Source organism: Ursus americanus, chromosome 9 (assembly GCF_024610735.1).
Source record: "Ursus americanus isolate L20-20 chromosome 9, mUrsAme1.1.p, whole genome shotgun sequence".
NCBI lineage: Eukaryota > Metazoa > Chordata > Mammalia > Carnivora > Ursidae > Ursus > Ursus americanus.
The window spans coordinates 27,238,933-27,251,461 of record NC_142135.1 but is presented as its reverse complement, the minus strand read 5'-3'; the positions used below and the strand labels follow the sequence as shown (position 1 = coordinate 27,251,461).

At 36.1% G+C, this 12,529-nt stretch overlaps 1 long non-coding RNA gene across 4 annotated transcripts in view; it reads left to right on the top strand.

The window, feature by feature from the left end:
- Positions 1–12,529, top strand: part of LOC123797781 (uncharacterized) — a 108,485-nt gene that overhangs the window by 12,327 nt on the left and 83,629 nt on the right. For all 4 annotated transcript variants that reach the window (XR_015725750.1, XR_015725749.1, XR_015725748.1 and 1 more), the window contains exon 2: positions 2,363–2,430. This is a non-coding gene — a long non-coding RNA (uncharacterized LOC123797781). The remainder of the gene's footprint in view (positions 1–2,362; positions 2,431–12,529) is intronic.

Below are 12,529 nucleotides of genomic sequence, written 5' to 3'. Positions count from 1 at the left end.
CATATTGGTAAATTCCATTAGAGGGATTTCTGTTTAAAAAATGTAGAATGGCAGAGATTTTGTGTCAAGAAAAAAGGCAATTAATGAACTTTGAAGGCAGAACACAATACAAGCTCCTGAACAAGGCTATGACTCTAACAACAACTGGAAATAAGATTAATCACTTCATCCAGATTTTTCAAGTGGATACGAGGAGATACTATCCCCATAAGAAGGAAAGGAGAAATAAAAAGGAACAAAAAATACGTAACTGCACTTACTGAAGTGCTTTCTCTGCTTACCTCATCTTCACTCCTTTTCGTTTTTTGGCGGATGTGGAATAAAAATATATAATACATTGACACCAACTCAACTGGATTTTTCTCTTCCAAATGGCAATAGCCTGAAGTTCCTGAATTGGACAAGGAGAGGCCTGGCTTACTGCTACCTGCAAATCGATTCATGTCTCATTGAGGCCAGGTATACTCACGTACTGGATCAAAATTCAGTCAAGTTCTTAGACTGTCTCTCTGTGAGTAGCTCAAATGTGCCAAGGCAGGTGCCATTCACTTGTACCTATAATAATACCGTGAGTCACAGATGTGATTTTTTTAAAAAAAATCTTTCTTAAATGAATTATTCCAAGAGATAATAGAGTCTGGTTTAATAATGCTTTGTGTGTATGCTAGTGCCTCAAATTTTTCTCCGTCCATTAGCCTTGCAAAATTATATAAATACTTAAGAGGGTGACACAGCATTAAATTTTACCAAAACAAACAAACAAACAAACAAAAAGCAACCTCTGGAATACAGAGTTTGCTTCCTCCAGGAAAAGCTAAAGCAATTTCAAATGTAAGTTATGTTTGGGAAATACCCCTATACACAGAGGTGTCAATTTCATGAACAAAAATACTGTTGCATAAAGGTGTACCTGAAGATAGCCAAACTAGCTTCCCTTAATAAAGAGGAGAAGAGTGAAGTGCTGGGTTGTAAAGCAGGAAGCTGGCTCTCCCTTTCCAGAGCACTGAAGGTTTGTGTGGACCTGGCAATTGACCAGGGGGAATATACAGAACCAATAAAGAACTTGTCCTCATTAAATAAAATGTCCCTACCCACAAGGTCCTTTCTGTATGATCCAAGAAGGGATGCCCAGGAATCTGTAAAGGGAATGTGAATTAATCTGTACATGGTAAATTTTCTTAGCAGTTTTCTCTGCCCCTTATTTTTGCACATAAAATATAGTAGGATTAAGAGAGAGATTTACTTCTCAGTCTGTAAAAGTCACTAAAAGAGAATTGAAATACATTGAAATATAGTACCACTTAACTCAAAATTCCACCCCACTCCTGATTCCTTACCTATCTAGAGATTATGCCTATTCTACTTTTTCTAGGGAAAAAAGTAGAAAACATGTTCAAATGGAAAATAGAAACAAAACAGCAAAATCAAGCAAACTATCAGCAAAAAATTTTATGATCGCTTACCTATTGTGTATTTTAAAGCAGGGATGTCTAAGTGCAATGGTTTAACCCTAGGGGTACCAACAGCCCCGGAATCAGCTGGCTGACTGCTGTCTAATGTTGACATTCTGTAAAATTCATTGTAAAATTCTAGAACTAAATAATAAATTACGATACTCTTTTTAGAAGGCCAAATCTTTGTTTTATTTCCTTCATTTTCATTTTTACTTTTTTAAAAAAATTTTAAACACTTTACAGTCTGTGTTTTTCAGACAATCACAAAACAATGAAGGAATATAAGAGAAGGAAGACAAGTGGAAAAATGTATGTCCTACTGAGTGAAAAAAAGAAAATTAATTTACTTTCAAAACAATACCATATCCTGCGGCAATCCTATGTGTGATGTGTGCTTTGCAGATATAATACCTGAAGAAAAGTGAAAAGGAAACCAATTCCAAATTAGTTAAAATGTTATATCATCAACGTTACCGTGGGTCACACGTTTCAACCTCTTCCCAGTAGGATCTGCTTTCCACCATCACAGCCACCCGTGCACAAACCACCGTAAGCTCTTGCCTAGACCGGTGTTTGATCCTGTGGACTGATATCCCTGCTTCTGCTCTTGCTCTTTTCCAATATGTTTTTACACAACTGAGTGAACATTTGTAAATGGAAAGCAGACCGTCCATTTAATACCTTCCAATGGCTTCCTGTGGCTCTAGAATAAAATAAAAACTCAATAACTGTGATTTACACACCATGCATGAACAGGCTCTGCCAACCTCTCCCTCCTCATCCCCACCGACTCCCTCCATAACCCGCCCTGCCCAGCCACGGGCACATCCAGTGCTCACTGAGGTGAGGCCAAATGAGTTTTGTAGTTGCTTGGATATTTCCAACTCTTTTTTTTTTTTTTCCTTTAGGACTTATTCATTTGCTGTTTCTTCTACCTGGAAGATTATCCTTTAAATTTTTGCGGGCATTGTCCACAGTAAGTGTTAGGTTTCAATACCATGACCCAGCAGGTACATGCATGTGTGTTTGTGTGTATGTGTGTATAAAACTGCAATGCGAAGTTTTCTATAACAGTATTTGTCTTTGCTATATGTGATATCTCCGCTTTTTTTTTCTATTTATTTTCTTTTCTAACGGCTGGTCACAACCTACTACATTGCTTTTATTCGTCACTATTGCATTGAAACCCAGAATCAGATGACACCTTTTTTTTTTTTTTTTATTCATCACATAACTGAGTTACTGCCATTAATTAGGTCTCAAATTAAGTATAATCATCTATTCATGAAGGTTGGGTCTGACCACCCAATCCCTTTGAAAGGAGTCCTTCTCGGTGTGACTACATAGTGACTTGTAACAGTTAAGCATTTATTATTTTGCCTGTTACTCTGTGTCAATAAACTGTACAGTCTTCCAGGAAGGGCTGCATCCCTCAGGGTACATTTTCTTTTTAATCTGGTGCTGTGTACAGAGCCTACACATAGCACAGGCCATCAATAACCTTCTACAGCCCCTCTCAGTACTGGTTAAAGAAAGTCCGCTTGCTCTAAGTTTGCTGAAATCATTCGTAACCATAAACCTACTTATGCAGGTAAGCTGAAAGAAGTAAATGCACATAAATAATTTTAAAAATTGGGCCTCAAAGTATTCTTAGTTGTTTAAAATTACCGGATTTATTTCCTGTGGCTGCTGTAACAAATTACCAGCACCTGGGTGACTTACAACAGCACAAATTTATTTTCTTACATTTCTGGAGACCAGGAGTCTGAAATCTGCGTCACTGGTCCAAAATCAGTGTGTGAGGAGGGTCACACCCACATCGAAGGTTCTAGAAAAGAGTCCATTTCTTTCTTCTTCCAGCTTCTGGTGGCTGCTGGCATTCCTTGGGTTGTGGCTGCATTACTCCAATCTCTCTTTTTGTCTTAAATTTACCTTCTCCTCTGTATGTGCCAAATCTCCCTCTACCTTGCTCTTAGAGGATACATATAATTACACTGAGGTCCCACTTGAATAAACCAGGATAATCCCATTTCAAGACCTTGATTTAACCACATCTGCACAGAGTGTCATAAGGCGATATTCACAGATTCTAGGAATTAGCATATGAATATCTTTTGGGGGTCCATTTTTCAGCCTACTACAATTATCAATTCATTTTGCATTAGTATGAAAGATCTGTACTCACTCCTTAGTAGTACTGTTATTTGGCACTGAATTTAGTCTGAGAAGGATAATTCAGAGGCATATTAAAACACTTTCTTTTTGTTTAATGATTGGACTTTACTGTTTGTAGGAGTAGTGAATATTTCTACTTAATACAATAATAACTGAAATTAAAAAGCCCTCCTGAGTCTAGCAAAATCTTGTAAATTAAAAGGTTTAGGTAATTTGAGAACCAGATCTAACCCCAATGATAGTGGGCATTCAGGGACCCAGCCTCCTACTGACTTCATGTTGTTTAGTTGGATCATCATGGCGCTGTACAAGTAAGAGTGCCCATGTCCCATTCACATTCTAAGCATCCAGCTAAAATGTCATTGAAATATTTCTATATTGAAGCTAGAGAGAATTTATTTCCAGAGTTAAGAGATCCTGTTCCTCCAGATCGAGTTCAGACAGTATTCAAGTTAGGAGGGGGGTGGGATACCAAATAAAGATGATTCCAGAGTAACAAGGGAAGCTTCAATATTCGATGTCTATACATAGAGCATAGAGCACAGAGGCAAATGACTAGACTTACTGATAAAGGCTATGAAGAGATAATTGGATGCCCTAGTTTATCAAGGAGAGGGAGGGAAACCAAAGAATGCCAACAGTACTTCCCTAGCCATGTGGTTGCCATTGGGGTGTTATCAGATATTGCTCATAGTTTGTGGGACTAGATCTTCAACACAGGAGAGGTTTAATCATGCTCAACAGAATTAGTCTTAATCTTCAGAAAACCTGCAAATAAAAATAAACAAGAACCAGCAACTCGAAGTAATTTCCCATGTAGGTAATTTAGACAGTCTACTCTACCTGTTCAACAGCATCATCATTCGGATGCCTAGACTGGGTAAAACCAATACAGCAGGCCCAGCTGTCCTTATAGAACTTTCTCCAGGCTTCTTTCACATTGCATAAACAGCTGCGAAACTGACCTAAGCAAGGGATTCACATTTTTTTTTTAAGTTAGGATGTGGAAAAATAAGAAAAAAACTCAGACGTATATGAACCTAAACATTTAGAGCAGACTATAATTTTCCACCTAATATCCATTCTCCACGTTTTTAATAATAGAACTTCCATTTTCATTTAGGCAGCAATGGGGCAGGTAAATACCACGTTTCCAAGACTCCTTGTAGCCAGTGGTGACATATGACCCGCTTCTAGCAAGTCAAATAGTTGTGGAGCGTCTACAAGAGGCACAGGAACTGAATTTTAGTGAGGGGGCATTGTTTCTTCTCTCCTGTCTTATTCTTGCTGCCTGTAATGAAAACCGTAGCAAGCCTCCTGCGGTACACAGTACCCTCGAAACAGGAACTAATGTAGTCAAGGGTAAAGCAGATATATTGAAGAAACCTTGTTTCATGGGGAGGAAAAATAAACATCTACCTTGTTTAAGCCACTATCATTTTAATATGTTTTTACATTCAGTTGAACCTAAACCTGACCTAATGTGTCATTAACTGAGTCATTGATAAGTTCACTCAAAAATGTATTCAGTGGCAAACTGTCAGCAGTTATAAAAAGTTTGCTAAAAAGTTTCTAGGTTGGTAAACATGATGGGCTTCTCAAAACAGTACCTATCTATATAATCTAGCTTTAGGGAACTACTTACCCTAAAAATTAAATTATTTTATTTCATGACCATAAAACATTAGAATTCAGTCATTACCTACTCTTTTGCAGACCTCACACAGGTTCGATTTTACGGCATTTGCAGTTCATAATTTTCCTTGGCCATTTTATTTTTTCCAACTTCAAATGTGACCTTTATCATCTGAGTCCCCAGTCAGCAGTTAATCTTATGTTTTGATGTCATGTTTCATGGCTAAATTGCTATAGTGTGGAAGGTATTCCAATTAATATGGCAAGATGTTGGAAGGAATGGCTAAGTATTTTGATTTCACATATCAGCTGCAAGTTACAGCTGCTTTGGTTAAAAGACAATTTGTCCACATGAATGTAAAAATAACATATGCGTCATTCAAATTCACTTTTATGATAATTCCTTAATCCCTCCCTTAATTTTCTGTCAATCTAATTTAGCCTGTTGCTCAAGTGCGTAAATATGCTAGTCAGTCTAACTGGTTCTAAATATAGACATATCACACATATAGGATAAGCTTCTTTTGCTACATCTCCATGAACCAATCTTTTGATTTCAAAAGTAAAGCTCTGGGTCATACTTAGTTTTTAGCAGCTAAGGAGCTATTTGGAAAAGGACATTTCAAGTTCGATTTTGCTAATATCCTTATCAAGTTCCACAACTGTCAGATTTCTCTTAAATCCAGATTTCTATTAAATGGTTGTAGTAAGGCATTGGTGAGGGGACCGGCAGTTTTATTTGAATTCATTTGTGTCAACTGGGGTTGTTACCTGACCATTAATTTGTTGTTTAATTGTGGTTCATCTCCATGGTAGCACTAAGAGGAGCTGGCATACTAATGTTAATCTTTTCTTTGGGACCATATTGAATATGTCAGTCCTGCATTCTGAAGTGTGTATTTTAGGTGAATAGGCTATTACATAGTTTTTTTTGTTTTTGTTTTGTTTTTTTGTCTTTGGTAATGGTCTGTATCTTTCTCTAAGTTGTGGTAAAATACATATAATATAAAAGTTACCATTTTAACCCTTATTAAGTGTACAGTAAGATGATATTAAGTGCATTCACCTTGTTGTATAACCAGCACACGATCCATCTCCAGAACTCATGTTGCAAAGCTGAAACTTTGTATCCATTAAACAAAACCCCCATTTCTCCTTCCCACGTTCTGGCAGTCACCCTTTTACTATCTCCATGAATTTGACTGCTATAGATACCTCATATAAGTATTCGTCTTTCTGTGATTGGCTTATGTCACTTAGCATAATATCCTTAAGGTCCACCCATTTCGTAGCAGGTGTTAGAATCTCCTTTCTTTTTACAGCGGAATAACACTGCACTGTGTGTCTATACTCCATTTTGTCTATCCATTCGTCCCTCAGTGGGCACTTGATTTCCCTCTACTTTTTGGTGGTTGTGAATAATGCTCTTATAAACGTACAAATACCTCTTTGCAATTTTGCTTTCAGTTCTTTTGGGGATATACCCAGAAAAAGACTTGCTGGATCATATACTAATTCTATGTTTGTTTGTTTGCTTGTTTGTCTTTGAGAAACCGCCATGCCCTTTTCCACAGGCGCTGCATCACCTCACATTCCTACCACCGGTGCACAGGTGTTCTAATTTCCCCTCAGCCTCACCCAGACTTGCTATGATTTTGGGGTCTTTTTTGGTATTAACCATCCAAATGAGTATGAGGTTATTACATTTTTAAATATCATAAATTGTGTATATGTTGATCAGCTGTGTTAATCACGATAACCTAACTTTGCCATGTAGATGAACAAAATAGCCAACAGAAAGTTGTATCATAGTTTGTATTTTTATTTGCGTTATGATTTTGTAATAAATGCTTGCATATCTGGTGTCTGGGCTTCATATAAGGTTTTTTAAATAATATTGTTGAGTTGCTTTTAATATAGGCAAATAACTTTTAAAAATAGATTGTATTCTATAAATTTATTTGGAAGATCATCATTAAGGACACCGAGAACACTTTCCCATAGACCCTGCATTTTAAAAATATGTCTTGGGTTATCCCACAACTGAATATTTGACCAATACAGTAGTTGAAATCTGGTATGCTAAAAATTAAATCATAGAAAATTATAATATGAGATTGAATACAATATTTGTAATGTGCTGCAATTTAAAATATGTTTACAAGGGACAGGCATTTTGATATACTCAGATAATATTATAACTTCAAATATACATTTAACGTTCAAACAATTCCCTGCAAGATGTATGCATTTCAACATCAAATATGAATCTTATACGATGTGAACAATTTGAAGTACTTTGATGACAATCACTAACAATATAAACAAATACACCAAGAGCTCAAATGCAGATAATTCAGAATATATACAATTTTTTTTAGCTTCTCTTTTAAGAGATAGTACATGGAGCCTATTTGAGGATTACCTGAATGTACACACAGAACATTTCTGACCTTGTTTTAGCAAATGCTCATTCAGAAATACCCACTTGAAGCAATAAAATCACATTTGTTTTCATGTCATAAACATTTAATTTACAAAAGATGTTCAAATGTTTTTTTTTTCAACAGATTTTTCAAAGAAATTTTTTGTTTGTTTTCGTTACTTCAGGTATTATAAAAATGACAAGGCTTTAAGCACAGAAGTGGTTTCATATGTAAATGAAACATTTGCAATTGCAATTGTTATGACTGCCCACACTACCCTGACTGGAACTTGAACGTCTCTTTTAAAAAACAAACAGGCATGCTTTGAAATGCTAATCAAGACAATTTGCCCCTTGTAAATGGGGTCCTGTAAAGGGGATCGATATGGACTTGAATGATACTGTTTACCAATTCACCCTTTTAGGAGGTGTAAGAAAAATTTCACCAATAAACAAATTTGATCTTGGGTTAAGGACCAGTCCCATTTTCCACAGGTCATCTCTAAACACAAAATCTTGGAGAGAAATGGGAATTGTCCTATTGACTAACACATAAGTCACTGTCGCCTTACAGTAATTGCACTACAAACAACAAGACCTGTATTGCTTTACTTTCACAGAAATGAGGAAGGATCCTCTATTTCTAACATCCTCCCTATGCTCATCGTAGTATGGGTCCATACACGGAAGTTTTCGGTGTAGGTTTATTTTGACTGATCGACGATGATACAATATGTAGCATTTAAAATATAATAGTCATTATTACCCAAGCAGTTGCATTGAATTCATTTTTCTTAATTTCCATCATCCTTCATGAGGAAGCCATCTATTATTATTATTTTATGGACAATGGCCCAAAAAGTTTTAAGACGGCTGCAGTTTTGGTTTACCTGTCTGAAATATGTTAGTGCTGCAGAAAATTTTAGAGCTGATGAACCCCAACAGCTCCAAGCCCCAAATTACAAGATTTTCTGTAAATACGAGTTTTGACCAGCTATTTTCCCTTTCACAAATCATTTGAAGTTCTTAAAAATATGAACCAAACTATTAGGCTCAAGAAAAGCCCTTTGGTTTGTTTTCCGGTGCTCCCTGCGTCGATTCACATAAAGAAAAGTGGATGTGGTAACCGTATTCTGACTAAACTGTGAGTGCTTTAGGCCTTCTTTCCTGGAATTTTAATGCATAAAGAAATTCTCTTTCCTTCTGTAGTTTTGTCACGTATTCATCTGCATACTGGGAAAAGCTGCTTCTACATCCTGGCATCAGCACTTTTTTTTTTTTTTGTCACCTATGAAAAGGACGCGTGGACATTGGAAAAATTTTGTTTACCCAGTGTGTTTGTTTTTCTCAATTGCTTATTTTATTTTATTATTTTATTTTAATTCCAGTACAGTTAATATACAGTGTTGTATTAGTTTCAGGTGTGCAATACAGTGATTCAACACCCAATAGCTTCTTATATCATATTTCTGTATGTTACATGGCCTTCCTCTTGGCATCTCTTGAATTACTGTTTTATATTATTATGTGACTATTTCATGTGCTTTTAAATTTACATACGTTTTTATCGTATGTTCTTTTTGGAAAGGCACCAAGTCTTCTTATTAAATAAGTCTACTTACTTTTCATTAGCCCCGAGTCCATTCTAGTGGTGAGGATCGAGTTTCTTCTTGATAAATACTCATGGGTGTTGTGATTTCTTCGGACTTTTGCTTTAAGACTGTGGCATCACAACGGATTTTGAATTGGGCAGCAATAGAGCCGAACTAGCAGCCGCCCATGAGCTTAGTTTTGGAAAGTGTTTCAGCAATCTCTTTTGCTGCTCTTCCATGTTTAGTAATTTAATTCCAACTTAACCAAAAGAGCCTGGGGGCATAGGAAAGATGAGTGTCTGCAACTGAATTGTGGGTTTTCTTTTTCACATGCTTGTGTTTCTGTCTTTTGAGCCAGGGGGAATTAGCTAATAGGAATACTATCCAAATAACATAGCTAAATTGAGTTAGTTCATACTGCCAAAGTAAGTTGTTTGTTAGGATTTGTGAAAAATATCAAATACTAAAGGGTCTTCAACTAATCTGGATTGATGAGGTGGGAGCTTGCTGAAATTCTCTTGAAATGACTTCAAATAACATTGGGACTCTGGTTTCCTAGGCTGTATTTCTATGCTTATGTTTTTCACTTCCAATCTTTCAAACATTGGGAAATAAAATTCAGAATGATAGGGATACAATATAAAATGAAACGAAACAAAACAAAACAAACAAACCTGAAACTGGTATTAAAACTTTCCTAGTTTGCTTATCTGTTACTGAGGAAAAAGGTGCTTTATTTTAAAAATAAGGATAATTTCAAGAATTTAATTTAGTATTTTAGAAATAGTGTTATCCAATCATAATTGGCAATATATGTATATTTGAACCTTCTTATCCACTAAATCTAGAAACTCAGACAAGCAATAATAGCTAATATTTACTGTAACGTGTACTTTATGCCAGACACTGTTCTAAGGGTTTTTTAATTATTAATCCTCACAATTAACCTAATAGGTGGGATTATTTCTATTCCCATTTTGTGTGTCAGGAAACTGAGGCTGAGAATGGTTAAGATCAAACAGGTGCTAAGTAGTGGGATTAGGAACAGCAATTAGGAATCTCTTATTAAGTCAAGCATCTTTATGTTGGGTTCATATTTTGTGGCTCTTTATTCTGGTACACATGCATTTGAATGCTTTGTATAACTTGAACACCATTTGAAGACTACCATTTCTAAGACAAGCATTCACAGTTTTCTATAAACCAAAAATTAGGCTCTGTATAATAACTCTGTATAATTGCAGATGATTTGTGGTTTATATGATAAAATGTATATATGCTTAATACATTTGAAAATGTAAAGTCCTTGTCTGTATTGTCTCAGAGAGATACCACAGTGAGATGGTTGTGTAGAAATTTTCTGCTATATTGGAATAGCAAGATTTTTATGTACTTGGAGTCGCCTAATGGAGATCATACCTCCTTTCCACTTAATCACTTTCCCTCCTTCCTCCTCCCCATTAACAGTAGGATGATCTAAAGCTGACCTTTTTTCCCCCAATGGCACTTTGTCATTTTCCCTTCCTCACACCTTTTGTGCAATACACAGGTAGTAGGGGAGTGCATCCATATGTGTGTCTTGGTGAGGTATCGCTGATGCAATTCATTAGCCTTCTGAGGACATATATAGCACAGAAAGTATACCAGGTTGATTTTTTTTAAAGCTAATGAGCCTCTGATTAGCATCTGACTAGCTATAGTTAGCAAGATGTGTGCCCTTCCAGTGATTTTTCGTGATTAACATAATCCAAGATTCTTACCATCTTTGAAATTTTCTTTTTTTTTTAAGATTTTATTTATTTATTTGACAGAGAGAGAGAGAGCACAAGGAGGGTAGTGGTAAGCAGAGGGGAGAGGAAGCAAGCTCCCCTGCTGATCAGGGAGCCTGATGCAGGGCTCGATCCCAGGACCCTGGGACCTGAGCGGAAGGCAGATGCTTAACCAACTGAGTCATCCAGGTGCCCCTCATCTTTGAAATTTTCTCAGCAACTAGCTTAAGGAAAATACACTCACATGCACGCACACATAGACACACACACACACACACACACACACACACACACACTTCTGATGTTCTTGTGGGAAACAGAACAAAATAAAGTTATTACACTGGAAGAAATTATTTTCAATAAATAATGCTTATTAAATATTCCATTGGCAAGAAAAAAACAATATGTTATTTTGAAGAATATGGCAATAAGAAACTTGCCTATATAGGGTGATATATTGATGTGGCCACATAATATACAGAAGTTCTAGATGGGTAATGATAGGTCTCTATTTGAATCCTGAGTTAAAGTTTCATTAATTCCTACATTTTTTCCACTCATCGTTCATTCATTCATCAGCTATTTACTGATCATATGCCTTATGACCTTAAACTGTGCGAGTTAGAAATGTGACCAGGAACAATATAAACATGGTCCCTGTCGCAAAATACAGTCTGGTGGGTGTAGACTGGTAATTAAGTCAGTTACAGACTGTGGTGAATGTTGGGGTAGGAGAAATGCACAGCAGGAAGAAATCATCTAGTTGGGAGGCCATGGAATTTTTATTAGAAGAAATGAATTTCAACCTGATATTTAAAGGATGAAAAGGAGGTAATCAGTGACATAACTAAGTGGAAATATTGTGTGTGTGTGTGTGTGTGTGTGTGTGTGTGTGTGTGTGTGTGTGTAGGAGGTAAGAGTAGATGCATAGTGCTCTGCAAGCTATTTTCTGAATCTGCTTTCTTATTTTTAACATGAAGTGATTTGGTCACACAAATTCTAAAACCTTTTTTGCTCAGGAAAATTCTATGTTTTTATGAAATTCTAAAAGCAAGATCACATTAATGAAAATAGAAGAGTCAAGTTCTCCTAATGCTTAAGCAATAAAATGCCTTATCAAAAATTCCCTATTTCTTAAAGTTACAACTCTTTTGAACAAATAAAGTAATAAATAGGCTTATTCCAAAATGAGTGGAAATCTTGGATTATGTTTAATGGTTCTTTAATATTTAGTAAATTACTATTACAATAAGCTAAATAATTACCTAGGGCTTGAAAGGATGGGTGCAGTCTCCGAGGTTCATAGGTTTCTACCAGGGGTAGTGTATAAAGTGAGAGATACTGGTTCTTAACATGAGAACAATCCATTTGTAAAAAATAAAATCAAATTGTATGCAGAGGATTAATTTCATAAACTCTATTCTGTAAAAGACCTCTTATTTCATCCTACAGAGAAAATTCTTTAAAATATTCTGAGAG